General features: G+C 59.9%; 1 protein-coding gene across 1 annotated transcript in view; it reads right to left on the reverse strand.

Moving 5' to 3' along the window:
• LOC146839280 (uncharacterized) overlaps positions 1-12,269 on the reverse strand; it is a 112,720-nt gene extending 100,451 nt beyond the window's left edge. Inside the window, 1 exon segment of the mRNA XM_085651310.1 lies at positions 12,141-12,269. The gene's annotated coding sequence lies outside the window, so the exon portion shown is untranslated.
• Positions 12,270-24,978: the final 12,709 nt, after the last annotated feature.

The following is a 24,978-nucleotide window of genomic DNA, read 5'->3' on the forward strand; positions in this document are numbered from 1 at the left end:
TTGCGGGGGTATGCCAGGTGGGCCGGGGTTCGGGCCCCGTCGAGCGGGGAGGGAGCAAGCCGTCTGTGAGGCCTGTCCAACAGTCACTCAGCAGGGCTCAGGTACAAGTTCGGAGGTCTTACGATCTTCAGGGAGCCGCGAGTCACTCAGCAGGGCTCAGGTACAAGTTCGGAGGTCTTACGATCTTCAGGGAGCCGCGAGTCACTCAGCAGGGCTCAGGTACAAGTTCGGAGGTCTTACGATCTTCAGGGAGCCGCGAGTCACTCAGCAGGGCTCAGGTAGTTCTAAGTTCCAGGAGCCGCGACCGCGTCAGCAGGCTCTCGTTGTTCCAGCGTCGAATCTGCCGGACAGTCCCAGAGCACCCCTTGTTATAGGTCGACCCCTCTTTGATGTCCGGGGTCTGTGCAGGCAGGGGTCTTGTCACCTGGGGGTCACTTGTCGGGGATTTCCTGCCATTGTCTTTTGATCCTTTCAGGGCCGGGTCGGGAGGAGTCCCAGACACCGAGCAGGCGTGGAGCCAGCCTTCAGGGAGGCCGGAGGGCCGATCGAAACCCATCGTCCCAGGGGAGTTCAGAGGTGCGATAGAAACTGCTCCCCCCTCTCTCAACCCCTGGAAGCGTGATGTCCTCCAGCCAGAGTGGCGCCTCTAGGCCCGGGTCGCGCTGGGGCCGGGCGGCCATCTTGGTGCATGAAGGGGGCACGCGGGCCCGGGGTGGCCGAAAGGAGAGAGGCCATGGACGAGGGTGTCCGGGTTGAGTGTGTGTGTTCTGGTGGAAAGGCTTGGGGAGGCCGGGGGATTGGGGCCGCCGGCACCAGGTTAGGGGGTGTGGGGACCAGTAGAGCCATGTTACGAGGCCGGGTCCAACACGCGTCCCCCCCAGCTGAAAGCCGGAGAGAACTACCCATCATCTTGGGGGGTTCTCTTCGCTGAGGCGGAAGAACCGGGAGAGGCCATCGGCGTTGGCGTGGTCCGTCCCAGGACGGTGTTCCACGGTGAAATCCATCCCCTGAAGGGAGATTGACCACCGCGGTAGCTTGGGGTTTTCTTCCCGCATCTGCATAAGCCATCGCAAGGGCCGATGATCGGTTTGGACTTTGAAATGGGTGCCGAACAGGTAAGGGCGTAGTTTCTTGAGTGCCCAGACCACGGCAAAGGCTTCGCGCTCAATGGTACTCCATCGCTGTTCTCTGGGTAACAGCCGCCGACTGAGGAAGGCGACGGGCTGGTCCAGGCCTTGGTCATTCATCTGGGACAGGACGGCCCCAATGCCATGCTCGGAGGCATCGGTCTGGACTACAAACTCCTTGGAGTAGTCGGGAGCCTGGAGGACGGGGCCGTGCACATGGCCTTCTTTAGGGCATCGAACGCCTCCTGGCAGGCGGGTGTCCACTGAACCTTTTTTGGCTGTTTTTTGGATGTGAGTTCTGTGAGGGGGCCGACAAGGCTGCCATACCCCTTGATGAATCTGCGGTAGTAGCCAGTGAGGCCCAGAAAGGCTCGGACCTCCGTTTGGGTGGTGGGGGGCTCCCAGGCCACGATGGCGTCGATCTTTGGTTGTAGAGGGGCGACCTGGCCACTCCCGACCTGGTGCCCCAGGTAGACTACTGATCCTTGTCCAATTTGGCACTTGCTGGCTTTTACTGTCAGGCCTGCCTGGCGCAGGGCGGTTAGCACTCTCCGGAGGTGCTGGAGGTGCTCACTCCATCCGGAACTAAAAACGGCTATGTCGTCCAGATAGGCCGCCCTGAACTGTTCTAGCCCGGCCAGGACTCTATTTACCAGTCGCTGGAAGGTGGCCGGGGCATTTTTCATTCCGAAGGGCATTACGCGGAAGCGGTAATGCCCATCTGGGGTGGAGAAGGCAGACCGCTCCTTGGCCCCCTCGGTGAGCGCAATCTGCCAGTATCCGCAGGTGAGGTCGAAGGTGCTGAGGAACCGTGCTGCCCCGAGTCGGTCAATGAGCTCGTCGGCTCGTGGAATGGGGTGGGCATCGGCTCGGGTGACGTCATTGAGCCCCCGGTAGTCCACACAAAACCGGAGCTCGGGGGCGACACCGGGGGCCGCTGCCTTCGGGACCAGGACCACGGGGCTGGCCCAGGGACTGTCAGATGGCTCGATCACCCCCATGGTCAACATCTTTGAGACTTCAGCTTGAATGCAGGACCGGACCCGGTAGGCTCGGTGTCTCACCGGCGGGCTGTCCCCGGTGTCCACGTCGTGGACACACCAGTCGGTGACTCGGGGGATCAGGGAGAAGAGGTCGGCAAATTGTCCTAGTAGCTGGCGGCAGTCCTCCTGCTGCTGGGCAGTGAGAGCTGGGGAGAGATTCACTCCCTCCACGGAGCCATCCTGCTCCTTGACACACAGGAGGTCCGGGAGGGGATCGGACTCATCTTCGGCCCCGTCATCGGTGGCCAGCAGGAGGCTGAGTTCTGTCCGCACGAAGTGAGGCTTGAGGCGGTTCACGTGAAGGACCCGGAGGGGATCCCGAGGCGACTGGACGTCCACCAAGTATGTGACTGGGCTCTTCCGCTCAATCACTTTGTAGGGCCCAGTCCACCTGTCCTGGAGGGCGCCTGGCTTCACGGGATCCATGACCCATACTTGTTGGCCCGGCTGGAACTCGACCAGAGTGGCATTCTGGTCGTACCAGCGCGTCATCTCTTCTTGGCTTGTCTCTAGGTTGGCCTCGGCCAGTGCTCGGAACTTCCGGGTCTGGTTCCGGAGGGTCAGAACGTAGTGGAACACATCTCGTGGGGTGGTCTGGGGTGCCGCCTCCCACCCTTCCTTAACCAAGCTGAGGGGACCTCGGACGGGGTGTCCATAGAGCAACTCAAATGGGCTGAACCCTAGGGACTTCTGGGGGACCTCTCGGTAAGCGAACAAGAGGCAGGGGAGCAGGACGTCCCACTTACGCCGGAGGGGCTCTTCTAGGCCGGTGATCATCCCTTTCAGAGTCCGGTTAAACCTCTCTACTAGGCCGTTCCCCTGGGGATGGTACGGGGTCGTGAATTTGTAGGACACTCCACATTGTTGCCACAGGGACGTCATGTACCTCGAGATAAAATTAGTGCCGCGATCGCTCACGACCTCGCGGGGGAACCCTACCCGGGAAAAGATCCCCATCAGGGCCCGGCCCACTACAGGGGCCGTGACGGTGCGTAGGGGGATCGCCTCAGGGTATCGGGTGGCGTGATCCACCAGGACCAGGATGAAACGGTGACCTTGGGAGGTGGGGGGGTCCAGGGGCCCCACGATGTCGATCCCGACTCGTTCAAAGGGGGGTACTGACGACCGGGAAGGGTTGGAGGGGAGCCTTGCGCTTCCCTCCACTCTTCCCGCTAGCTTGGCACGTGGGACAGGACTTGCAGTGGGCTTCTACGGCTGCTCTCATCTTAGGCCAGTAAAAATGGGTCACGAGACGGCTGTAGGTCTTGTCTTGACCCAGGTGGCCGGCAAGGGGGACGTCGTGGGCTAAGCCCAGAAGGAAGTCTCGGAAGCGGAGGGGTACCATCAGCACCCGCCCGGATCCCAGCTCCACCGACTTCTGCTCACTATACAAAATGCTATTTTCCCAATAAATTCGGTGCGTGCCAGTTTGGTCGCCTGCGGCTTGGCCCTCGGCCTGGCGCCGCAGTCCGACCAGGGAAGGACAGGTGGCTTGCTCCCGGCAAAACTCCTCCCGGGTGGGTCCACCCTCATGGCGCCATTGGGCCAACTCGGGTAGATCTCCTAACTCAGGGACCGGGGCGGTATCGGACAGGGAGGGCTCGTCGCTGGCGACGGGCCCCTCCGATGGGGGGACGGGAGGACCCTCGGGGGTTACTGCTCTGACTTCTTCGGTCGGGGCGTCTTCGACTTCTCCCAGGGGGGTGAGTCGGGCTGACATAGATCGGGTGGTGGCGAACACACACTCGGGGAGCCCCATCATCCCTAGGTGGGCCTTGCGTTCGACGTGCTTCCAGGGCGAACTCTCCAGGTCGTTCCCTAGGAGGCAGTCGACCGGCTGGGAGGTTCTTACGGCCACCTTGAGTTTATCTATCACCCCTCCCCACTCAAATGGCACCAGAGCTACCTGACACATACTCTCTCTATTATCGGCGGAAATGACTGGGCAAAAGACGTTGGGGAGGATCTGCTCCTCGGGGACTAAGTGCCTGAGGACACCGGTGATGCTGGCCCCGGTGTCCCGCAGGGCCTCTATTTGGTGGCCATTGATCTTAACGAGCTGCCCGTATTTCTTCGTGTTGGAGGGCAGGAGGCTACCAGGGACCATCTCCCTATCTCCCAGGGATACTAGGGCCATGGCTGCGGGTTCCCATTCCCCGGCTTCCTCAACCTCCTCCCCCAGAGCTATGTTGGCTATCTGTCTTGCAGGGGTGTTTTGGGTGGCCATGGGGCACTCTGGGTCATTGGCGTAGTGCCCGGGCTTCTGGCAACGGAAACAAGTGACGGTTACCCTGTGTCCCCGTCTCCCGGGGGCCCGGTTACTGGTGGGGGGGGCGCTGGGAAAGGTGGAGATTGGGTCTTCGGAGGACTAGGCTGGGACTCTCTCTGGCCTCCCTGGTCCCCCCCCCCCCTCTCTGGCGGGGCGGTCCCTGACTGGCTCGGTGGTATTCTCCTATCATGCCCCGGGTGACCCGGGTGTTGGTCCAGCGGTCTGCTTCCACCGCCAGCTTCCTGGGATCGGTGAGTTTGCTGTCGAGCAGATGCTGGCGTAGTTCCACAAAGCAGTTCGCAGCCAGGTGTTCCCACAATAGGAGGTCGGTGAGCTCCTCAAGAGTGGTGACTTTGCTGCCCTTGACCCACCCGAAGGCCCGACTAAAAAAGTTTACATATTCTACCCAGGTGGTGCCCGGGATTTTCCTGCAGTCCCGGAATCGTTGACGGTACATCTCGGGGGTGAGACCGTACCTTGTGAGTAGAGCCTCTTTCATGTGGCTGTAGGAGGTCTGCAGAGAGAGGGGTAGGTCGAGCAGGGTGTCTCTTCCTTCGCTCAGAAATCGTCCCCACAACCCTGCCCCCCAGTCCTTCTGCGGGACCCGATGGGAGGTCATGGCGACCTCGTAGGCCCTGAACCATTGCTGAATGTCATCGTTTTTATAATATTCCTTGACCACATCTTTGGGGATGTGGACCTTCTGCTCCGCTGGGGAGGTCGCCTCTCGGTTTCCCGGGGGCCTCCCTTCCTCACTTCTGGCCTTGAGTTCGATTTCCTTCAAGCTGCGCTCGTGCTCCAGTTGGAGCTTCCTTCCTTCGTGTTCCCGTTGGAGCTTCTTCTCTTCTAGCTCGCCTTGCACGCGCATTTGCTCTACTGCTAGCTTTTTCTCTGCTAACTTTAATTCGCCTTCGATTTTGAGCTTAGCTAACTCGAGTTCGTGATTGCGGCTTCTCTCTCTGTCCGCGAGTTCCTCCGGGGATAGGCCCCCGTCTGGTACGATGTTTCGCACTTGATTGTTGCTGCTTTCGTCTTGGGGAGGTTCGGCCTCGTCGGGGCGCTCCCCCGTGTTTTCCGGGCGGGAGGCCCCGGTATCCACCCAGGCTTTCAGTGCTTTCTGCAAATCTTCCTTGGTGTTTAGACCGGTGGTAGCGATTCTAAGTTCTTTGCAGAATTGCTTTAGTTCTTTGTGTGTGTATTCTTCTAGTTGTTCCACCTGGAACACCCTGTTGGCGTTGATTTCTGCGGGGATCCCGGTATTTCCTTCTGCCATCTTTGTTGGTAGTGCGTCCGTCGTTCACAGTACGATCTCTCGGTGATGGGCCCGAATCCCGTCGCTTGCCACCAATGTTAGACGGCGACCTCAGAGGAGCCCGGGAAGGGAGTCCTGACTACCCTGAGACCCACCCTCAAGTATCGTAGCCGGGCACTGGCGGGAGACTCCTCCGGAGGAGAAGTTTCGTATCGAGGATCGTACTTCGGGCACCACACGACACAGAAACAACACACCGTGCGTTCTTAGGAACCAATTTTTATCAAGTAGGTTAGCACTGCAAATATGTACAAGGAGAGCACGGGCTCAATGAGTCTCGGAAGGGATAGGGGGTAGCGGGACAGTCTTTGGCACAAAGGTTCAAGGTATGGACGTACCCGGCGCACAGCTCACAATCCTCGAGCTGGGGGGTGGGCTGGTTGTCGTAGAGTCCGGCGGGACCAGTGGAGTCTGTGGAAGCCGCGAGTCACTCAGCGGGCTCAGGTACAAGTTCGGAGGTCTTACGATCTTCAGGGAGCCGCGAGTCACTCAGCAGGGCTCAGGTACAAGTTCGGAGGTCTTACGATCTTCAGGGAGCCGCGAGTCACTCAGCAGGGCTCAGGTACAAGTTCGGAGGTCTTACGATCTTCAGGGAGCCGCGAGTCACTCAGCAGGGCTCAGGTACAAGTTCGGAGGTCTTACGATCTTCAGGGAGCCGCGAGTCACTCAGCAGGGCTCAGGTACAAGTTCGGAGGTCTTACGATCTTCAGGGAGCCGCGAGTCACTCAGCAGGGCTCAGGTAGTTCTAAGTTCCAGGAGCAGCGACCGCGTCAGCAGGCTCTCGTTGTTCCAGCGTCGAATCTGCCGGACAGTCCCAGAGCACCCCTTGTTATAGGTCGACCCCTCTTTGATGTCCGGGGTCTGTGCAGGCAGGGGTCTTGTCACCTGGGGGTCGCTTGTCGGGGATTTCCTGCCATTGTCTTTTGATCCTTTCAGGGCCGGGTCGGGAGGAGTCCCAGACACCCAGCAGGCGTGGAGCCAGCCTTCAGGGAGGCCGGAGGGCCGATCGAAACCCATCGTCCCAGGGGAGTTCAGAGGTGCGATAGAAACTGCTCCCCCCTCTCTCAACCCCTGGAAGCGTGATGTCCTCCAGCCGGAGTGGCGCCTCTAGGCCCGGGTCGCGCTGGGGCCGGGCGGCCATCTTGGTGCATGAAGGGGGCACGCGGGCCCGGGGTGGCCGAAAGGAGAGAGGCCATGGACGAGGGTGTCCGGGTTGAGTGTGTGTGTTCTGGTGGAAAGGCTTGGTGAGGCCGGGGGATTGGGGCCGCCGGCACCAGGTTAGGGGGTGTGGGGACCAGTAGAGCCATGTTACGAGGCCGGGTCCAACAGGTCTATATTCCTATTTCTAAAAAGTGCTAATTCCTGACAGTGGTCCATGTGGCCCTGTCCCCTGTACATATAATCCCTTGTAAATTCTGCCCGTGCCTGTTGGCACATTGTAAAGTGTGTGTTTTTATCTGATGTGTTGTGTATAATACAAAGGCTAATTTTTATAGAATACCTTGTGTGGAGTTTCCCTTTGTGGTGGGCCTTGGGTGTTGTTGCTGGGTGCGGGCGCAAACGCTTTACACATCGCCTCAGGGATAAGCCTGTCTGCTCGTGCCAAGCTACCAAGGGGGTGAGCAGGGGTTATCTTTGGCGTGTACCTTCCTTGCCCTGACTAGAGTGGTGGTTTCTGCCTGGCTTTGGCGCAAGCCCTAGCCCTAGCCAACCAGAAATCCCATTTCTAACACAGGGCGCCTCCCTTCTCAGAGAGTAGGGTCAGTTCTGGTGCCAGGGTGCCTCCCTTCTCAGAGAGTAGGGTCAGTCCTGGTAGCAGGGCGCCTCCCTTCTCGGACAGTAGGGTCAGTCCTGGTAGCAGGGCGCCTCCCTTCTCGGAGAGTAGGGTCAGTCCTGGTAGCAGGGCGCCTCCCTTCTCGGAGAGTAGGGTCAGTCCTGGTAGCAGGGCGCCTCCCTTCTTGGAGAGTAGGGTCAGTTCTGGTAGCAGGGCGCCTCCCTTCTCAGAGAGTAGGGTCAGTTCTGGTGCCAGGGCGCCTCCCTTCTCGGAGAGTAGGGTCAGTCCTGGTACCAGGGCGCCTCCCTTCTCGGAGAGTAGGGTCAGTCCTGGTGCCAGGGCGCCTCACTTCTCGGAGAGTAGGGTCAGTTCTGGCAGCAGGGCGCCCCCCTTCTCGGAGAGTAGGGTCAGTCCTGGTGCCAGGGCGCCTCCCTTCTCGGAGAGTAGGGTCAGTTCTGGTAGCAGGGCACCTCCCTTCTCGGAGAGTAGGGTCAGTCCTGGTGCCAGGGCGCCTCCCTTCTCGGAGAGTAGGGTCAGTTCTGGTAGCAGGGTGCCTCCCTTCACAGAGAGTAGGGTCAGTTCTGGTGCCAGGGCGCCTCCCTTCTCGGAGAGTAGGGTCAGTCCTGGTACCAGGGCGCCTCCCTTCTCGGAGAGTAGGGTCAGTCCTGGTGCCAGGGCGCCTCACTTCTCGGAGAGTAGGGTCAGTTCTGGCAGCAGGGCGCCCCCCTTCTCGGAGAGTAGGGTCAGTCCTGGTGCCAGGGCGCCTCCCTTCTCGGAGAGTAGGGTCAGTTCTGGTAGCAGGGCACCTCCCTTCTCGGAGAGTAGGGTCAGTCCTGGTGCCAGGGCGCCTCCCTTCTCGGAGAGTAGGGTCAGTTCTGGTAGCAGGGTGCCTCCCTTCACAGAGAGTAGGGTCAGTTCTGGTGCCAGGGCACCTCCCTTCTCGGAGAGTAGGGTCAGTTCTGGTAGCAGGGTGCCTCCCTTCTCGGAGAGTAGGGTCAGTCCTGGTGCCAGGGCGCCTCCCTTCTCGGAGAGTAGGGTCAGTTCTGGTAGCAGGGCGCCTCCCTTCTCGGAGAGTAGGGTCAGTTCTGGTAGCAGGGCGCCTCCCTTCTCGGAGAGTAGGGTCAGTTCTGGCAGCAGGGCGCCCCCCTTCTCGGAGAGTAGGGTCAGTCCTGGTGCCAGGGCGCCTCCCTTCTCGGAGAGTAGGGTCAGTTCTGGTAGCAGGGCACCTCCCTTCTCGGAGAGTAGGGTCAGTCCTGGTGCCAGGGCGCCTCCCTTCTCGGAGAGTAGGGTCAGTTCTGGTAGCAGGGCACCTCCCTTCTCGGAGAGTAGGGTCAGTCCTGGTGCCAGGGTGCCTCCCTTCACGGAGAGTAGGGTCAGTTCTGGTGCCAGGGCACCTCCCTTCTCTGAGAGTAGGGTCAGTCCTGGTGCCAGGGCGCCTCCCTTCTCGGAGAGTAGGGTCAGTTCTGGTGCCAGGGCGCCTCCCTTCTCGGAGAGTAGGGTCAGTTCTGGTAGCAGGGCGCCTCCCTTCTCGGAGAGTAGGGTCAGTCCTGGTGCCAGGGCGCCTTCTTCTCGGAGAATAGGGTCAGTCCTGGTGCCAGGGCGCCTCCCTTCTCGGAGAATAGGGTCAGTCCTGGTGCCAGGGCGCCTCCCTTCTCGGAGAGTAGGGTCAGTCCTGGTGCCAGGGCGCCTCCCTTCTCGGAGAGTAGGGTCAGTCCTGGTGCCAGGGCACCTCCCTTCTCGGAGAGTAGGGTCAGTCCTGGTACCAGGGCGCCTCCACCTTGCCACCCATACATTTCAGTCATGCACTGTAGCCAGACATCTCTTCCCTACCTTTTGTCTTGGCATGGCCATGCTGAGCTGACCTTGAGCACGGTCACTACCCCTGCCCTCTAACAAGTGCCATGAGCATCCAAACTGGCACTTCCTGCAGCAGTGCCCAGAGGGCATGGTTGGCAGCCACTCCTTATGCCCAGTACCGCTGCCAACAGTACAAGTTGGGTACTGAGAAGGGCCAATGTTCTGTTCAAGTACGCCAAACATTGGAATACACACGCATCTTTCACCTCGCAGACTTGCGAAACGTGGCCTATATTGTCAGTGTCTGAAACGGCCGATCTTTGTTTTTGTGGAGTTTTCTATAGCGCGAACTAGGCCCGGGGGTTTCAGAGCGCTTTACATGAGCACCAGTTACGTTACTGACACATTCATTTTAGCGGGCACGGGGAGATGAAGTGATTTGCCCAGAATCACAGAGTGTTGAGCGTCCCTGCAGAGACTCGAGCCCGGTTCCCCAGCTCAGAGGTCGGCCTTCCCAGCCCTTCGGCTACTTTCTTGCTCCAATGCTCACAATCTTCCTGAATGCTTTTATTTGTTGCCTCCTCCCCATCCATCATCTTGGCCCACCCATGTTTCTTCATGGCCCTGCCAGAGTCAGAATCTTGGAGCGTGCCTGCTCCTACAGAAAGGAGCGGAAGGTCAGAGGTCACCTGACAGGGCAGGTGGTTTGGGAGGACATTGTTATCTTGCAGCTCAGGAACACGACCGTGAATCTGCCTGACCATGCCTGACCATGAAGAGAACCAGCCTGGGATCGTGAGCGCCTGGTGCCCAAGATCACACATGCTGCAGAGTCCCGGTGGCATCTGTAGGTACAAGCATCTCTGCGGGGCCGCAAAAGGCCGGTGCAGGTATGAGGTTGGTCACCCTGGAAAGGGGGAAACAGTGTGATGGGAGGGAGTGTGCGCGTATTGTGAGAGCCAGCTCAGTGACAGCATCTGCTGGGCCTCCTCCTGCAGAGCCCAGGGCAGGGCGACTGCCTTTGTTTATGGGCTCCTGTGCCACCGGGGGCCAAGCTCTGGGGGGTCGAGGTTTCATTTTGGCGCGTGTCACCCAGGCGCATCGACTGTTCGCCTCATAAACTGTCGCACAAGAGAGTGATAAGGGCGCAAGCACAACTGTCCTTTAATATTTAATTCTTTTTCTCCAATAGTGCAAAGTTTCTGCTTTTGTGCTGTTATTATTTCCATGTTTATCCCGCCCCCCGAGCCCCTTTAGGGTTTCACATCACATCCCCTTGGGATGACTGGTCAGAGCAGGTGTTTTTTCTCGGGGGGGGGGGGGGGGGGGGTGCAAGATCTGCGACGCCTTCAGCTTTGATCTTTTTCTTCTTTTTTTTTAAATGCAAACACAGGCGTTTCATTTCACCCGCACACACAACAGATGCGGTGACTCCTCTCAACCGAATATAAACTTATTTTGGCTGCGCTTCTCTTGCTTTTCTATTTACTTGTTTCCCTGCGCGATCTCCTCTGATGTGTCTGCAAAACGTACCCTATGTCCTGAATTCTGACCCTTTGCCCTGAATTTTTACACTCACTGTCCTGAATTTGCACCCATGCCAGTTGGTCATCCTACTGCTGACTCTACACGGATATCCTGTCCTACCCCCGAATGCGGTGCTGCCCCGCGGGTGGTGGATGCCATAAACCCCCTGCCTACAATTCCGGACTTTTTTGGGGCTGTTTATTGCCAGTGGCTTCCCCCAGCCCCTCCCCTACCCCCCCCCAGCCCCCCAGGTGATGGCTCTCACCTGATCTCAGCTCCTCCCGGGCAGGGGGTGTGAGCCTGTGCAGATGATGCTGTGCCCCCCCAGCCCCCCCAGCGATGGCTCTCACCTGATCTCAGCTCCTCCCGGGCAGGGGGTGTGAACCTGTGCAGATGATGCTGCGCCCCCAGCCCCCCAGGCGATGGCTCTCACCTGTTCTCAGCTCCTCCCGGGCAGGGGGTGTGAACCTGTGCAGATGATGCTGCGCCCCCAGCCCCCCAGGCGATGGCTCTCACCTGATCTCAGCTCCTCCCGGGCAGGGGGTGTGAGCCTGTGCAGATGATGCTGCCCCCCCCCCCCCCAGCCCCCCCAGCGATGGCTCTCACCTGATCTCAGCTCCTCCCGGGCAGGGGGTGTGAGCCTGTGCAGATGATGCTGTGCCACCCCCCCCCCCCCCCAGCCCCCCAGGCGATGGCTCTCACCTGTTCTCAGCTCCTCCCGGGCAGGGGGTGTGAACCTGTGCAGATGATGCTGCGCCCCCAGCCCCCCAGGTGATGGCTCTCGCCTGATCTCAGCTCCTCCCGGGCAGGGGGTGTGAGCCTGTGCAGATGATGCTGTCCCCCCCCAGCCCCCCAGGTGATGGCTCTCGCCTGATCTCAGCTCCTCCCGGGCAGGGGGTGTGAGCCTGTGCAGATGATGCTGCGCCCCCAGCCCCCCAGGCGATGGCTCTCACCTGATCTCAGCTCCTCCAGGGCAGGGGGTGTGAGCCTGTGCAGATGATGCTGTGCCCCCCCCCCCCCAGCCCCCCAGGCGATGGCTCTCACCTGATCTCAGCTCCTCCCGGGCAGGGGGTGTGAGCCTGTGCAGATGATGCTGTCCCCCCCCAGCCCCCCAGGTGATGGCTCTCGCCTGATCTCAGCTCCTCCCGGGCAGGGGGTGTGAGCCTGTGCAGATGATGCTGTCCCCCCCCAGCCCCCCAGGTGATGGCTCTCGCCTGATCTCAGCTCCTCCCGGGCAGGGGGTGTGAGCCTGTGCAGATGATGCTGTGCCCCCCCAGGTGATGGCTCTCACCTGATCTCAGCTCCTCCAGGGCAGGGGGTGTGAGCCTGTGCAGATGAAGATGGAGGCAGCGTATCGGGCAGCCCTGGGCACACAGCCGGGGCCATGAACATCTCTTCAGACCGGGGGGGGGGGGGGCGGGTTGTGCGCGTTTAAAGCCCCGAGTGAGGAATGACTGCTCGTGCGCGGAGTGGAGACACTGATCAAGCCGGGGAGGGCGGTCACGCGCCGCAGGGGTTATTCCTCATTCCTGCTCCCGCTTGGTAGAAGAGGAAGGACACCCACCCGCAGGTGATCGCAGGGGGTGGGGGGAGCAGGTACCTGCGTGGGGGGTTGTTTCCCATCCCCCACCGCAGAGTGTCAGGTTACCTACCCCCCCCCTACACCTGAGTGTGAGTTTACCCCCCCCCCCCCACCGCCCCTATGTGTCAGGTAATCCCCCACAACTTCGCTGAGTGTGAGTTACCCGCCCCTCCCCCCCAGGCCTGTACCTGAGTGTGAGTTTATTCCCCGACCCCTTTGAGTGTCGGGTTATTCCTCATTCCTTCCTGCCCCGGCAGTGAAGCCCCGCTCTGCAGAGAGAACGCTCCTGCACGGGTGCGAGGGCCCGACCCGTGGCCCTGGGGCCCCGTCCTGAAGGGGGTCAATCTGCTCACTACAGCAGTGATGGCTGGACGCAGCGGGCGCTGCCCCAGCCCCGCAGACTCTCACTACATTCACCCAGAGTCTGCGCCTACTTCAGGGTGTAACACAAGCAGGCGCTGCCCCAGCCCTACAGACTCACACTACATCCATCCAGAGTCTGCACCTACTTCAGGGTGTAACACGGGCAGGCGCTGCCCCACAGACTCACACTACATCCATCCAGAGTCTGCGCCTACTTCAGGGTGTAACACGGATAGGCGCTGCCCCAGCCCCGCAGACTCACACTACATCCATCCAGAGTCTGCGCCTACTTCAGGGTGTAACACAAGCAGGCGCTGCCCCAGCCCTACAGACTCACACTACATCCATCCAGAGTCTGCACCTACTTCAGGGTGTAACACGGGCAGGCGCTGCCCCACAGACTCACACTACATCCATCCAGAGTCTGCGCCTACTTCAGGGTGTAACACAAGCAGGCGCTGCCCCAGCCCCGCAGACTCACACTACATCCATCCAGAGTCTGCGCCTACTTCAGGGTGTAACACGGGCAGGCGCTGCCCCAGCCCCGCAGACTCGCACTACATCCATCCAGAGTCTGCGCCTACTTCAGGGTGTAACACAAGCAGGCGCTGCCCCAGCCCTACAGACTCACACTACATCCATCCAGAGTCTGCACCTACTTCAGGGTGTAACACGGGCAGGCGCTGCCCCACAGACTCACACTACATCCATCCAGAGTCTGCGCCTACTTCAGGGTGTAACACGGATAGGCGCTGCCCCAGCCCCGCAGACTCACACTACATCCATCCAGAGTCTGCGCCTACTTCAGGGTGTAACACAAGCAGGCGCTGCCCCAGCCCTACAGACTCACACTACATCCATCCAGAGTCTGCACCTACTTCAGGGTGTAACACGGGCAGGCGCTGCCCCACAGACTCACACTACATCCATCCAGAGTCTGCGCCTACTTCAGGGTGTAACACAAGCAGGCGCTGCCCCAGCCCCGCAGACTCACACTACATCCATCCAGAGTCTGCGCCTACTTCAGGGTGTAACACGGATAGGCGCTGCCCCAGCCCCGCAGACTCACACTACATCCATCCAGAGTCTGCGCCTACTTCAGGGTGTAACACAAGCAGGCGCTGCCCCAGCCCTACAGACTCACACTACATCCATCCAGAGTCTGCACCTACTTCAGGGTGTAACACGGGCAGGCGCTGCCCCACAGACTCACACTACATCCATCCAGAGTCTGCGCCTACTTCAGGGTGTAACACAAGCAGGCGCTGCCCCAGCCCCGCAGACTCACACTACATCCATCCAGAGTCTGCGCCTACTTCAGGGTGTAACACGGGCAGGCGCTGCCCCAGCCCCGCAGACTCACACTACATCCATCCAGAGTCTGCACCTACTTCAGGGTGTAACACGGACAGGCGCTGCCCCAGCCCCGCAGACTCACACTACATCCATCCAGAGTCTGCACCTACTTCAGGGTGTAACACGGGCAGGCGCTGCCCCACAGACTCACACTACATCCATCCAGAGTCTGCGCCTACTTCAGGGTGTACCACGAGCAGGCGCTGCCCCAGCCCTACAGACTCACACTACATCCATCCAGAGTCTGCACGTACTTCAGGGTGTAACACGGACAGGCGCTGCCCCAGCCCTGCAGACTCACACTACATCCATCCAGAGTATGTGCCTACTTCAGGGTGTAAGACAGGAGCAGGCGGGGGCCCAGCCCTACAGACTCACACTACATTCACCTACAGTCTGCGCCCACTTCAGGGTGTAACACGGGCAGGCGCTGCCCCAGCCCTACAGACTCACACTACATCCATCCAGAGTCTGCACCTATTTCAGGGTGTAACACGGGCAGGCACTGCCCCAGCCCTGCGGACTCACACTACATTCACCCAGAGTCTGCGCCTACTTCAGGGTGTAACACGGGCAGGCGCTGCCCCAGCCCCACAGACTCACACTACATTCACCCAGAGTCTGCGCCTACTTCAGGGTGTAAGACAGGAGCAGGCTGGGGCCCAGCCCTACAGACTCACACTACGTTGACCTATAGTCTGCGCCTACTTCAGGGTGTAACACGGACAGGCGCTGCCCCAGCCCTACAGACTCACACTACATTCAACAAGAGTCTGTGCCTACTTCAGGGGGTAACACGAGCAGGCGCTGCCCCAGCCCTGCAGACTCACACTACATTTATCCAGAGTCCGCGCCTACTTCAGGGTGTGAAACGAGCAGGCGCTGCCCCAGCCTGACAGACTCACACTCCATCCATCCAGAGTCTGCGCCTACTTCAGGGTGTAACACGAGTAGGCGCTGCCCCAGCCCCACAGACTCACACTACATCCATCCAGAGTCTGTGCCTACTTCAGGGTGTAACACGGACAGGCGCTGCCCCAGCCCTGCAGACTCACACTACATCCATCCAGAATCTGTGCCTACTTCAGGGTGTAAGACAGGAGCAGGCGCTGCCCCAGCCCCACAGACTCACACTACATCCATCTAGAGTCTGTGCCTACTTCAGGGTGTAACACGAGCAGGTGCTGCCCCAGCCCCACAGACTCACACTACATCCATCCAGAGTCTGTGCCTACTTCAGGGTGTAAGAAAGGAGCAGGCGCTGCCCCAGCCCTGCAGACTCACACTACATCCATCCAGAGTCTGTGCCTACTTCAGGGTGTAACACGGGCAGGCGCTGCCCCAGCCCCGCAGAGTCACACGACATTCACCCAGAGTCTGCGCCTACTTCAGGGTGTAACACGGGCAGGTGCTGCCCCAGCCCTACAGACTCACACTACATTCACCTAGAGTCTGCGCCTACTTCAGGGTGTAACACGGACAGGCGCTGCCCCAGCCCTACAGACTCACACTACATCCATCCAGAGTCTGCACCTACTTCAGGGTGTAACACGGGCAGGCGCTGCCCCAGCCCCACAGACTCACACAACATTCATCCAGAGTCTGCACCTACTTCTGGGTGTAAGACAGGAGCAGGCGCTGCCCCAGCCCTACAGACTCACACTACATTCATCCAGAGTCTGCGCCTACTTCAGGGTGTAAGACAGGAGCAGGCGCTGCCCCAGCCCTACAGACTCACACTACATTCATCCAGAGTCTGCGCCTACTTCAGGGTGTAACACGGACAGGCGCTGCCCCAGCCCCACAGACTCACACTACATTCATCCAGAGTCTGCACCTACTTCCGGGTGTAAGACAGGAGCAGGAGCAGGCGCTGCCCCAGCCCTACAGACTCACACTACATTCATCCAGAGTCTGCGCCTACTTCAGGGTGTAACACGGGCAGGTGCTGCCCCAGCCCCACAGACTCACACTACATTCATCCAGAGTCTGTGCCTACTTCAGGGTGTAACACGGGCAGGCGCTGCCCCAGCCCTACAGACTCACACTACATTCATCCAGAGTCTGTGCCTACTTCAGGGTGTAAGACAGGAGCAGGCGCTGCCCCAGCCCTACAGACTCACACTACATTCATCCAGAGTCTGCACCTACTTCAGGGTGTAACACGGACAGGCGCTGCCCCAGCACCGCAGACTCACACTACATCCATCCAGAGTCTGTGCCTACTTCAGGGTGTAACACACGGGCAGGCGCTGCCCCAGCCCCACAGACTCACACTACATTCATCCAGAGTCTGCACCTACTTCTGGGTGTAAGACAGGAGCAGGCGCTGCCCCAGCCCTACAGACTCACACTACATTCATCCAGAGTCTGCGCCTACTTCAGGGTGTAACACGGGCAGGTGCTGCCCCAGCCCTACAGACTCACACTACATTCATCCAGAGTCTGCGCCTACTTCAGGGTGTAACACGGGCAGGTGCTGCCCCAGCCCTACAGACTCACACTACATTCACCCAGAGTCTGTGCCTACTTCAGGGTGTAAGACAGGAGCAGGCGGGGGCCCGGCCCTTGTGCCCTCCTTCGACCCACTGCAAGGAAGGAAACTGGCCCCTGGCTGTACTTTCAAAGGCAAAATACAGCGAGTCAGTGTTGACTGGGCCCCGGTGCCACTGCACCTGCTGCACCCGTGGAAGCCGTGCCATACTAGCAGCGGCCCTGCGGATGTCCTCTGCTTAGGGGGGACACTTTGCCATTTCTACGCCACATTTATTGGGTAGATCCATGTTTTTTGCACCGCAGGAGCTCGCCGAGGGCAGCGGAGGTTTCACAGGGGCACTGGCGTCATTTACACGAGTGGGGGTGGGGGGGGGGGGGCAGTGAGTTGCTCAGGTTCACAGGCTTCTAAGCCATCAGCGAGACTCCGATCCGGCTCCCCAGGTCCAAAGCCGGCAGGGCTGGGCCACATCCTTGCACACGGAGCCTCTATAGGCGACACCCCCCTCCCTTAGTAAAGTAGCCTGTACAAGGGAATAAATAAATACACAACACAACTTTTGTTTGGGAAATATTGCTGCAGGTTTATTCCATACCAAAGTATGCCACATGGTGGGTTCTCTTACGGGCGATCCAAGGGCGGGCAGCGGTGACGCCCCTACGCTGCCCTGCCCGCCTGAGGAGCCAAGCAGCGCTGTGGCCAATCCCATCGGTGCTACCAGTTATGGTGGATCCCCTCCCTAGATCACGTGGCCCACTGAACCACCGTCTTACTCGCGCCCTTTCAGGGTGGAGTGTTGCAAGGCCAGCCCCCGGTTGCTCAGGCTTCCAACCGCCCTAAGGACTAGTGGGGCACCGACGATTCCTTCTCCAGGATCCTGCCGTAAAGACTCCTGGGGTTTGGCAAAGGCACCCCTATTGTGCTCCTGAAGAGGTACCCTCCTGTACCCTCCCACCTCCGGATCGCCCTGTAACTCCGCCAAAGTGCAGGATGTGGCCACTGTCTCCTCCAGAGCCCCCCCACCAAGGTCTGCCATTTCCTTCACTTGCCTCCTGCTGTTTCCAGCGCCTCTCACTAATGTCCAATAAGAACAGATCCATGCCCACCTTTGACGGGTGCACCCATCCTCCTCTTCGTTGACCTTTAGTCCTTCTAGGTAGACCATCTCCTTCGCTACTTCTGACAGGTGTGCCCCATCCCTATCGGGGGACCATGTGTGTTACACAAAAAGGCACTTCATATTTCATATTGAATTTGAGTTGAACCGTGCCCTCCAGCTTCATGGGCTTGTCCATAGCTTTAATTTCCTTTCTGTCAGAACGAGATGGCCTCCCCGGGAGGGGGATCTACTGTTCTTTCCTTAACCACGTCCTTGCAGGCTCTATAACCTCCTGCAACCTGCCATTACCATCCTTCTAGTTGGACGTCTCCCCTATCTACCTCTGGTAGGTGTGTGCCCCGTCCCTATCGGGATACCGTGTGGTGTTTGCACAAAAGAGGCCATGACTAATTTACCAAGCCCTTCTATTAGATATGAATTGGGTTGAACCAAGCCCTCCTGCTTGGTGGGCTTGCACATGGCTGTATTTACACTTCTGTATGACTGTGCGATGGCCTCCCCGTACGTTGGGAACTACTGTTCTCTTCTTTAACCACAGCCTTGTTTACCCTGCAAGTTATTGTTCGGGCCAACCAATACCCTATCCCAAGCCACTGACCTCCAATTGTACGGGAGCGCAGTGCCGACAGGAGATGGGACCCCAAGAGCATAACAAACTCCTGCTCTGCTTTGAAACCACAGTCCTGTGTGATACAATCAGTTGAGCCCAGTGTGCAAGGGTATGCATTTACCTTTGGGGGTTGAGTAAGCCATGGTTCACCCCACCCCCTTCTTGACGAGTCCCAACTTGGAGGGTCAAACTGATGACCATTTGCTGCCCCAGCAAGGATAGTCATGCCTTCCTAGAACGCCAGGCGGACCTCCCCACCTACCGAGACAAAGGTGGATCTAACCACTGGGGGGTGAGTCCTGAGGTCCCCTAAGGGACTCCAAAGATACTGCAACGTCTCATGTCCTTCTTGCCTGAACCACCCGTCCGTCTGGCTGCGATCTGCAGATGCTGTGTCGCCATGCTGCATGCCTGGCCCATCACCCGCTTTTGTTGCAGTTATCCCAGGTGCCGCAAAAGATGCCAATGCTTTTGGATTGTGCAGACATGGCAAAATGATATGAGCATTGTTGGACAGGCCACACGAAGGGCTTGCTCCCTCCCCGCACGACAGGGCCCGAGCTCCGGCCCACCAGGCATACCCCCGCGACAAGCACCTGTACCCCGTCTCCCGACGGATCTCCTGCCCTCGGACCACTACTCATCACGGGGTCCAGCCCCACCGGCTTCCCCGGCCGGGTCAAGCCTCCATCTTGGGCCCTGCACCACGCGGCCGCGTGGCCTCACCCCGACCCCAACCCCGGGCCTGGCCGGCCCCGACATCCCGGCACCACCATCCACCCAGGAGGTGGGCGGACCACTTGGCAGGTCAATGGGAGGACGAGGTGTCAAAGGCTCTCCCCCGCCAGGTGCCGATCGCCCCCAGCTCCCCCAGGCACTGGCTCCACCCCCTGCTGGGTGTCTGGACACCTTCATCCCGGACCCTCCGACCTCCAAGTGCGAGGGTCCGGACATCAAAGGGCACCAGCCCTATAACTGGGGCAGCTCCGGAGCAGGAAGGCAGTTGTATCCTGGAGTCGAGAGACACCGAGTGAACTCAGCCTTGACGGTCTACTGGCGCTGCCGTAGCCCGCTCTTGTGACCATCGTTCTGCCTGCTGGCGCTGCCGCGGCCTTCTGCAATCTCCATCCTCACCGGGACCTGCTGGCGCTGCCGCGGACCGTACATCGATCATCTTCCTGGGACCTGCTGGCGCTGCCGCGGCCCGTTGTACCAACCATCTTCACCGGGACCTGCTGGCGCTGCCGCGGACCGTACATCGACCATCTTCCTGGGACCTGCTGGCGCTGCCGCGGCCCATTGTACCAACCATCTTCACCGGGACCTGCTGGCGCTGCCGCGGACCGTACATCGACCATCTTCCTGGGACCTGCTGGCGCTGCCGCGGCCCGTTGTAACGACCATCATCACCGGGACCTGCTGGCGCTGCCGCGGCCCGTACCACCTAACCACCAAGCTCGAGGATTGTGAGCTCATCATCTCATCCGAACTACCTGACTGGTGAATAGACTGTCCCGCTACCCCCTTTCCTACCTTGCGAGACTCGAATCGAGGGGACCCCTGAGTCCAGACCTCCTTGTACCATTCAACCGTACCTTAAGAAGTGCTTATAAAGAACACTGAACCTTATCCGTGTGTGGTATCTGTCTGTGGGGGGGAAGTTACTTGTCTGTACGATCGCTGGAGACGGTTCTCCCCGGAGACCTCTCCTCCTGACCCCGGCCGACCCTCCCGGTCCGTCTACCTTTTCTAACATTGGTGGCCAGCGGCGCGATCCGAATCAACGCGTAATCGTACAGAGAGTAGCTCACCCCACGACAAAAACACAATGTCGACCAAAGATAGCAGCCCCACCGAGAAATTCCAAATGGAGAAATTAGAAGAATACAACCACCGCGAACTAAGACAATTTTGCATAGAACTTGGCATTGCTACCACCGGCCTAAGTACCAAGGATGATCTAAAGCGCGCCCTTGCGTCATGGACAGAAACTGGGGTCGCAGGACCCTCCGACCAAAGCAGCGTCACACCAGACCAGAACGGCATCACACCAGAGGGGAACGCCACGGCTCCCGAGGAGCGGGGAACGGGCCTCTCACAAGAGGAGATCCGAGAAAGAGACAGAATCAGATTACACGAGTTGGAGATGGCACGACTCAAGATGGATGGGGAACTCAAGTTAGCTGAACAGAAACTCAACCTCGAGCACATGCGGCTCCGAGATGAACGAGAAGAGAAGCAGAGACAGAGAGAGCTGGAGGAGAAAAAAATAACGCTCGAGCACGAGCGCCGACTAGCGGAGATAGAACTGCGAAAACAGAATAAGGAACTGGGGGTGCCTGAGCGACCGCACACCCCGGGGCCAATTGAGAAAAAAGTCCATATCCCCAAGGATGTTGTCCGCGAGTATGTCCGAGAAGACGACATACAGCAATGGTTTAAAGCCTATGAGATCGCCATGACCTCCCACCGGATCGACCGGAGTGATTGGGGAGCCGGACTTTGGGGGAGGTTTATCAACGAGGGTCGCGATGCCCTACTGCAGCTCCCAGATCACCAAATGTCGTCCTACGACCACATGAAGGCTGCCCTCCTCACCCGCTACGGCCTCACACCCGAGATGTACCGCCAGAGGTTCAGAGATTGCACCCGGATCCCAGGTACAACTTGGGTGGAATACGTGAACTATTTCAGCCGTGCCTTCGAGGGTTGGATCAAGGGGAGTCAGGTCACCACCTACGAACATCTCTTCAACCTTATGGTATGGGAGCACCTGTCAAACAACTGTTTCGTCGAGCTCAGGCAGCACCTCCTCGACAGTAAGCTGACTGACCCCCGGCAGCTCGCCGCCGAAGCTGACCGATGGGAAAGCACCCGAGTGGGCCGGAAGGGGCCACACGACCAGAACAGAAGCAGCCAAGGCCAGCACCGTCCTCGGGGAGGAGGAGGGGGCCAGGGTCGAGGGAGAGACGCCTTGCCAGCAACACCCGTGGCCAGCACCCCGCCTCCGGCCGGCCGGGGCAACCCCCCGTTGCGGCCCGGGTTCCGAGCCAACGTCACGTGCCACCGGTGCCAGCGACTAGGCCACTACGCCAATGACCCGAACGGCCCGCTAAACCAAACACCCAAGCCCCGCCAGGTAGCGGCCGCCGCCCTGGGGGAAGAGCGATTATCGGAGGAACCCGAAGAGTATGAGCCGGCCCAGCAAGGGTGGGAACCGGCCGCCATGGTCCTGGCGTGCTTAGGGGGAAGAGACATGGTCCCGCGGGCTCCCCTACCCGCCAACACCAGGAAATACGGTCAGTGGGTGACCATTAATGGACAGAGGGCCGAGGCCCTGCGTGACACCGGCGCCAGTGTGACGGCCGTCCGCTGTCACCTGGTGAAGCCCGAGCAGATCCTGCCGAACATTCTCTGCCCCGTCCGCTCAGCAGATAACTCTGAGAGTATGTGTAAAATGGCCTGCGTCCCATTCGAATGGGGAGGGGTCTCCGGCCTGCTGAAAGTGACGGTCCGGGACGATGCCCCCGTGGACTGCCTCCTGGGGAATGATCTAGAGAGTTCCCCGTGGGCCACCGTCGAGAGAAGAGAGCACCTGGGGATGCTGGGCCTCCCGGACTGGGCCTGCATAACCACCCGGTCCATGGCCGCCCGTGCCGCCCCCCGATCAGAAGAACCCGAATGGCCAGCACCTCCGCCCCCGGTCGCCCCAGTAGAGGGCAACGGCGAGGCCGGCCTCCAGGACCCGACGACCGAAGAGGACGCGCAACCCCAGGACCTTCCGGATCTGGCTCAGTGGCGTCAAGAAGGGGGGCCCACCCAAGAACAGTTCCGCCAGGAACAAAAGACCTGTCCCTCCCTCGAGGGACTCCGCCAACAAGCCAGCGCCCAAAACGCAGGGGACGCCACCGGGACTCACTGGGTCTACTGGGATAATGACCTGCTCTACAGCGAGCAAAGAATCGCCGAGCTGGGGGCCGGTCGAGTTCTGGTGGTACCTCTCCGCTTCAGAGACTTTCTGCTCAACTTAGCCCACGATGTCCCCCTGGCTGGACACCTGGGCCAGGACAAAACGTACAGTCGCCTAGTGACCCACTTTTTCTGGCCAAAAATGAGGAATGACGTCCTGAACCACTGCCGATCTTGCCCCACATGCCAAGCCAGCGGGAAGAGTGGTCGGAAGCTGAAAGCCCCTCTGCAACCCTTCCCTGTGGTCACCACCCCGTTCGAGAGGGTGGGGATAGACATTGTGGGGCCTCTGGACCCCCGCACGGCACAAGGACACAGGTTCATCTTAGTGCTAGTGGACCATGCCACCCGCTATCCCGAGGCGGTGCCCCTACGGACCGTGACAGCTCCGGTGGTGGGCCGGGCCCTAATGGGGATCTTCTCCCGGGTAGGCTTCCCCCGAGAAGTCGTCAGCGACCGAGGCACAAATTTCATATCCAAATACATGAAGTCCCTCTGGCAACAATGCGGGGTCACCTACAGATTCACGACCCCCTATCACCCCCAGGGAAACGGACTAGTGGAGCGTTTTAACCGCACTCTCAAGGGAATGATTGGGGGATTGGAAGAGCCCCTCCGTCGCCAGTGGGATGTACTACTCCCGTGCCTCCTCTTCGCCTACCGGGAAGTTCCCCAGAAGTCCCTCGGTTTTAGCCCTTTCGAACTCCTGTACGGGCACCCTGTGCGAGGGCCCCTCAGCCTCGTCAAGGAAGGTTGGGAGATGGCCCCCCTAACAACCCCTCCAGACGTCTTCAAATACATCCTGGCCCTACGAAACCAGACCCGGCACTTCCGGGAGATGGCCAAGGCGAACCTCGAGGCCAGCCAGGAGGACATGAAGAGGTGGTATGATCACAATGCCTCCTCCGTCGAATTCGAGCCTGGTCAGCAGGTATGGGTGATGTCCCCCACCGAACCATGTGCCTTGCAAGATAAGTGGACGGGGCCCTTCAAAGTGGTCGAGCGCAAAAGCCCCGTCACTTACCTCATCGACATGGGGACCTCCCGGAACCCCCTTCGGGTCCTCCACACCAACCGACTCAAACCACACTTTGTGCGCTCAGAACTCAGCCTCCTGATGGCTACGGACAGTGGGGCAGAGGAAGACTCCGAACCCCTCCCGGATCTTCTGAAGACTCAGGAGAATGACGGCTCCGTGGACGGGGTCCGGCTCTCTGACGCCCTTACTTCGGAGCAACGCCAGGACTGCCGGAACCTCCTGCTGCAGTTCGCTGCCCTGTTCTCCCTCACCCCCGGGGTCACCCCTTGGTGTCTGCACGACGTAGACACCGGGGACAGTCCCCCTGTCCGACACCGGGCCTACCGCGTACCAGATCGGGTACGGGCCTGCATACAAGAGGAAGTGGCCAAGATGCTCACGATCGGGGTCATCGAGCCCTCGGACAGTCCCTGGGCCAGTCCGGTTGTATTGGTTCCCAAAGCCGCTGCCCCCGGCACCGCACCTGAACTGAGATTCTGCGTCGACTACCGGGGCTTGAACGCTGTCACCCGGACCGACGCTCATCCCATCCCCCGAGCAGACGAGCTGATCGACCGGCTGGGGGCCGCCCGCTACCTTAGTATCTTCGACCTAACAGCGGGCTACTGGCAGATCGGCCTCACACCCAGGGCTCAGGAACGGTCAGCCTTCTCTACCCCCGATGGCCACTATCAATTCAAGGTCATGCCCTTTGGCATGAAGAATGCCCCCGCCACGTTTCAACGCCTTGTGAACCAGGTCTTGGCGGTGCTCGAAGAGTTCAGCGCTGCCTACCTGGACGATATCGCTGTATACAGCCGCCACTGGTCCGACCACCTCCGTCACCTCCAAGAGGTCCTACAAGCCCTCCAGCGGGCCGGCCTCACCATTAAGGCCGGCAAGTGCCAAATTGGCCAAGGGTCTGTGACCTACCTTGGGCACCAAGTGGGGAGCGGGCTGGTGGCCCCCCTACAACTTAAGATTGCGGCCATCCAGTCCTGGCAGCCCCCCGTCACCCAGACCGAGGTCCGAGCCTTCTTGGGGCTCACCGGCTACTACCGGCGGTTCGTGAAGGACTACGGCAGCATCGTGGGGCCCCTCACGGGTCTCACGTCCAAGAACCAACCGAAGCGGATTAACTGGACTCCTGATTGTCAAGCGGCCTTCGAGAAGCTGAAGGCCGCCCTGTGCACCGCCCCTGTGCTCCAGGCCCCCGATTACAGTCGGGAATTTGTGGTGCAGACCGACGCCTCCGACCACGGCATCGGGGCCGTCCTCTCTCAGTTGAACCCCGAAGGTCATGACCAGCCGGTGGCCTTCATCAGTCGACGTCTCCTGGCCCGAGAACAGCGTTGGAGCACCATCGAGAGGGAGGCATTTGCAGTAGTGTGGGCCCTCAAAAAGCTCCGACCCTATCTCTTCGGTACCCACTTCCGGGTACAAACCGACCATCGACCCCTGCAATGGCTGATGCAGATGCGGGGGGAGAACCCAAAACTCTTGCGCTGGTCCATTTCCCTGCAGGGAATGGACTTCACCGTGGAGCACCGACCAGGCCAAGACCACGCCAACGCGGATAGCCTGTCCCGCTTTTTCCGCCTCGACGAAGAGAGTCCC

Source organism: Triturus cristatus, chromosome 4_1 (genome assembly GCF_964204655.1).
Source record: "Triturus cristatus chromosome 4_1, aTriCri1.1, whole genome shotgun sequence".
NCBI classification, from domain to species: domain Eukaryota; kingdom Metazoa; phylum Chordata; class Amphibia; order Caudata; family Salamandridae; genus Triturus; species Triturus cristatus.